The sequence below is a fragment of the Nuphar pumila genome, chromosome 5 (genome assembly GCF_984573655.1).
Source record: "Nuphar pumila chromosome 5, dmNupPumi1.hap1.1, whole genome shotgun sequence".
Classification (NCBI taxonomy): Eukaryota; Viridiplantae; Streptophyta; class Magnoliopsida; order Nymphaeales; family Nymphaeaceae; genus Nuphar; species Nuphar pumila.
Window position 1 is genome coordinate 34768002 of NC_143253.1, and position 6000 is coordinate 34774001.

The window sequence follows — 6000 nt, forward strand, 5'->3', positions numbered from 1 at the left end:
ACATCAATAAAAGTATAAATTTTCCTCACTTTCTCCTTCTTTGCAAAATGTCTTCTTGCGAGGAGTGACCCCTTTTAGAGTGCCTCCTGAATCAATCAAGAAGTTGTTTACCTTTAGGGAGTGCTCTTCAAATATTAATTATTTATCCTTTTGTCCAATATCTTACTCCTTAGTTACACTAGGTCATCTTTTGAAAATTTGTTTTTACTTTCAAACGTCCTGTATGCAGGCAGGATCAAACAAGATCTCTCACAATTCATTTGCATCTATTTACATTTATTTGCATCTATTCGCATTGATTTACATTCATTTGCATCAATTTGCATCGAATTTATTATCCATTTAGGATAAAGGATAATCTTGAGACTCTTGAAAGTTGTCTAAGTCATCGTGAGGGTGAAGATTGAAAATCCCCCATCACAATCATCAAGCACTTTCAAAACACCAGTCTTTTCCAAATCGGACCTTCGGGTCGAGTTTTTTATCAAAACCATTTTCGTCGGTCATGCCAAAATCAACCTTCGGGTTGAGCCTTTTCCTAAATCCAGTTCTTATTGGTTGAACTCTCTAAATCTAATTTTTATTGGTCAATGTTTTCAAACCCAGTCCACACTGGTCTAGTTTTCCTTCGAAGATTTGAATTCAGACTCAAATTTTCTTTCCTTCAAATCTGAATTTTCCAATTTTCTTTGGGATTCGAGTTCCGACTCAAATTTTCTTTCTTTTAAATCCTAATTGGTTTAGTTTTTCCTTCAAAATTTGAATCTCGACTCAAATTTTCTTTCCTTTAAATCCAAATATGGTTTTTCTTTGGGATTTGAGTTCCGACTCAAATTTTCTCTCCTTCAAATTCAAGAATTGGTCTATAAGATCCGAGTTCCGACTCACATTTTCTTCCAAATCCAATTCGACTAGTTTTCCTTTAAAGATTTGAGTCCCTACTCAAACCTTCTTTCAAATTCAAGAATTGGTCTAGAAGATCCGAGTTCTGACTCGAATTTTCTTTCAAATCCAATTCGTCCAGTTTTCCTTCAAAGAATTGAGTTCCGATTAGAACTTTCCTGGTAAACCTAGTTTTACATTGGTCCTGTCAAATCCAATTTTGAATTGACTCTTTCACCAAAATCCAGCTTTGTGTTGGTTCTTTTACTTAATCCAATTATTGTACTGGTCACTCTTTCAAATTCAAGACTTATACCGATTCCTTTTCTTAAAATTGTTGTTCCTAGTGAACTGATGTTGTTCTTAGTTAAACTGATGTTGTTCTTAGTTGAGTTGATGTTGTTCCTAGTGAACCAATGTTATTTTTAAGTGAACCAATGTTGTTCTTAAGTGAACAAATGTTGTTCTTAGTTGAATCGATGTTGTTCCTAATGAACCGATGTTCTTAAGTGAACCGATGTTGTTCTTAGTTGAACCAATGTTGTTCTTAATTGAACCGATGTTGTTTCTAGTGAACCGATGTTGTTCTTAGTTGAATCAATATTGTTCTTAATTGAACCGATGTTGTTCTTAAGTGAATCGATGTTATTTCAAGCGAACCGATGTTCTTAATTGAACCAATATTATTCTTAGTTGAACCGATATTGTTCTTAAGCGAAACAATGTTGTTCTTAATTGAAACAATATCATTCTTAATTGAACTGATGTTGTTCTTAAGTGAACCGATGTTGTTCTTAAGTAAACCAATGTTGTTCTTAGTTGAACCGATGTTCTTCTTAAGTGAACCGATGTTGTTCCTAGTGAACCTATGTTATTCTTAATTGAACAAATGTTATTCTTAATTGAACCGATGTTGTTCTTAAGTGAACCAATGTTGTTCATACGAAACCGATATTGTTCTTACGGAATGAATGTTGTTCCTATGAAACCAATATGAATCTCCTTTTGAACCATCTCTTATGATCCGGTCTTTCATTAAGATCCTAGCTCAAACAATCAATCAACCTTTGAGTCACCATTTTTTATCAAGCAAAATTCTAGGTTATCAATTTCATTAAAGTCATTATTTTCCAACCTTCGGATTGCATCCGCCAATCATGGTCGTCCAAGATTCGACCCTTGTGTCGAACTCACTCCTAATTGGCTCAATATCAATTATCGATCATTTTTTTTGAGAGACCTTTTCTTACAAAGAGAGTTTAAGGGAGCTCGTTCTTTTCGTATGCAATTTTTGTTGGTTTGCTAAACCCCTTTTTAGGGAGAGTTTCAAGGGACTTGTACTTTGCAAACAGTTTGCAAGACAATTTTTTTATTATCACACAAGGAACCCTATTTCTAGGTAGAGCTTTGACAGAAGCTCATTCTCCTTGTGGCCCCCCAATATTTTTTGTTAGGCCATCCCGTCATCGAGGACCCTTTTTGGGGGAGAGCATGATGGACTCGCTCTTCTATGACAATTTAACAATCTTATCCAATCAACCACCTTTCCATAAGAGAATCCTAAAGTTAGAGAATTTTGACAAAAACTTAATTTTTCTTCGAAAGTTCATTTTGCAAACACCTCCTTTTCTGGGAAAAGGAGTATTTTTTATTACCCGTTCAGGTAAGGGTCAAGCCTGAGTCTCTCCTTTGGGAAAAGGATAGGAGAATTTAGTCACAGATGTATCAATTAGACCTTAAGCGATTTCTTTCATCAAGGATTTCAATAATATTTGCCAATTTGCTATAAAAAAAAGTTGTTGATCTCAAAACTTTTATTGCACAAATTTAACCTCATATTACCTTCAGTATTCCTTCCAAAAGGGTAGATCTCTTGCGAAGAAAGATTCAAAATTCAAGATCTTTTCTGTTGATCAACCAAAAGGATAAAGAAAAATTCTCGATATAACCGGTAAAGGAAAATTCAATGATGTTGAAAAGCCATAAGTGAATTGATATTGATCATAGCTATGTCACATTCTTAAAGACCATTCTTCTAGCAATAAGGCAGTGAAAATATCCTGGGTGATAAAAAGAATCCACTCAATTTTTATAATCATTTAAGTTGCAATTAACTATCTGCAAAAGGGATTTCTCAATCATTGTCAAGTTTAAGACTGATGGATGAGTTAGACCTCCAGGGCCAAAGGAGACTCAAATGATCTCCAAGTTGAAGGAGCACGTGACATGTCCTTCTAGGGAAAGTTTAAAACATTGCCAAGTTGAAGGTTGATGCGATGAAGCTCCTGACAATCCCTAAAAGATATTTGATCACTGTTATCATAAAAAGATTTTCAATCCAATGAGATAGTTTTATCAATATAATTCTTGGGACTAAAGAAGACTCAAATCATCCCTAAGTTGAAGGAGGATATGATGTGTTCTTTTAGGGAAAATCAGAACATAGTCGAGTTGAAGGATGATATGATGAAATTATTGCCAAACCCCAAGAAAACTCAATCCCTATGTCTCAAAAGAGTGCAAAAAGATCATCATGTTATACCCTAGATATCAAAACTGCCAAAAATTATCTTTATTCATGTGAAATTATTTTATCAATATCCTTTTATAAGTCTATTTTATGATACAGAGAACAAATTCCTTTCTTTTCATAACAAGAAAATAGACAACTTCCTTGAAGAAGTCCAACAACAATAATTTGATTCTGATTCTGGATTTTATGGAGTTAGCCCAGTTGGAGGTAATACTCTAGGTAGAAGAGAGAATATATTTTTTACACAAATGTGCTTATATTTCAATCATTTTGAATCAACTACACTTTTTATCATTTTTGCAACATTTTCTAGCCACTCTGACATGAAGTGAGAGCTTGATATCTATTTTGATATATCCTGACGTTGTTGTTATCCCTCTTTAGGACTTGATGACACGAGTTTTCAAGATCCTTCCTTTCTTGTTTTTAATATGAGCGCCCGGGCTCTCAGATTCACATACTTTCCTGTGTTACCCTGTTGTCCCACCATAGACAGTTCCCGTTCAGGGTAAGGGTTAAACCTGAATGTTTTTGCAAAAGGTTATTGTTTTAAAAGTCATTCAGTGTCAGCAATGAGATGCCCAAGATCAACCCATTTTCAAGCTTTACGAACCCCCATTTTTTTTCTTTTGCAAACCCCTTTCGGATTTATTGTGCAAAATTCGAAGGTGCCATCATGGCTTCTTTATTCAAGGATTTCGTTATCCATACCCGTTTCGGTTAAGGGTTACACCTGAGCCTCATCTCATGAGGTATTTTGTTCATATCCGTTCAGGTTAAGGGTTACACCTGAGCCTCATTTCATGAGGTATTTTATCCATGCCCATTCAGGTTAAGGGTTACACCTAAGCCTCATTTCATGAGGTATTTCTATCCATACCGGTTCAGTTTAAGGGTTACAACTAAGCCTCATTTCATGAGGTATTTCTATCCATACTCGTTCAGGTTAAGGGTTACACCTGAGCCTCATTTAATTAGGTATTTCTATCCATGCCCGTTCAGGTTAAGGGTTACACCTGAGCCTCACTTCTTGAGGTATTTTATCCATACTCATTCAGGTTAAGGGTTACACCTAAGCCTCACTTCATGAGGTATTTTATTCATGCCCGTTCAGGTTAAGGGTTACACCTGAGTCTCCTTCGTGAGGTATATTTTGTCCCATCCAGGTTAAGGGCTAAGCTTGAGCCTCATTTCGATGAGGTGAATTTTCTTCTCCATTCTTCATGTCATATCTACCACTATCACCCGAATCAATTCTTTCATACCTAGTCAGATTCTTCTATCTGGGGCATTTTTATAGCCCAAATTTGGCATGCTTTTCTTTGCCACTAAGCTCAGCTTTCAACCAGCTTAGTAACAAAGAGGGGCATCTGTAAACACCTCAAATTTTCTACCCTCGCTCATAAACCCTTTCTCCTTGCCACTAAGACCCACTCTCTAAATCTTTCAGGAAACCAGTTGGTCGATATCTGATCTAGGACCATTTAGAGCCTGAATTTTGTCCTAAATTCAAATATTTCAAAATTCAATCTCCATTTTGGCTCAATTTCAATCATCAATTTTTGTCTTCAAACAAAAATGTTCAATTCTTTGTCTCTGCCAAGGGTCCAGGACTTTAAATCCCTTGTCTAGGGTTTGCCTTTTGCATGTCATTTCATATCATTCCACATCATTTTGTGTCATTTCATTGCATTCCATGTCATTGCATATCATTTTGGAGATCCAACACTTTGGTTTTTTGAAATCTTTTAATCCAGATTTGATGTTAAAACCTTTCTTTCAAAATCAATTTCAAATGTCTGGGTTTTAGATCGATATTTTGCCATTTTTCAACCCCCGAGATCTCATATTTTAAAATATTTTCTTTAGAAAGCAATCTGGATTTGTTTTAAACTCAATTTTTATTTGATCTCAATTCTTAGATGAGATCCATCTAGGTGGTGTGGCTTCTAGATCCCTTCTTTCATCCAAATTTCTCAAATTTCAGAGTCTTAGTTGGATTAGGAATCTGTCTTTTCACTTTTTAAACCTTTTTCAAAATTTTATTTTGGTTTTTGAACCAAAAGAAGCCTTATTACTTATCTATTTCCTCTATTCTAGTCAAAATCTCAGAGTTTCAGTTAGACTAGGACTCTACCACAGAGTTTTAGTCAGATTAGGACTCTATCTTTCACCTCTATTTTTACATATTTTCAAGAAAACCTTTCAAAAGAAATCAAAATTTTAGAGTTTTAGTTGGATTAGGACTCTATCACAGAGTTTCAATTGGATTAAGACTCTAGCTTTTATTTCTATTTTTACTTATTTTCAAGAAAATCTTCAAAATCTTTCGAAAGAAATCAGAATTTTAGAGTTTTAGACGGATCAAGACTTTGTTCTAGAGTTTTAGTTGGATTAGGACTCTAACCCTGACTTCGCTTTTTGAGAAAATTTTTCAAAAACTTTATTTATCCTTCAAAAAATTAAATTTCAAAATTTCAAGACTTTATTGTAGAGTTTCAAAATTTTAGGACTTTGCCCCAGAGTTCTAGTCGGTCCAGAACTCTACTCTGATTTCCTCTTTTTACTTTTATTTCACTTATTTT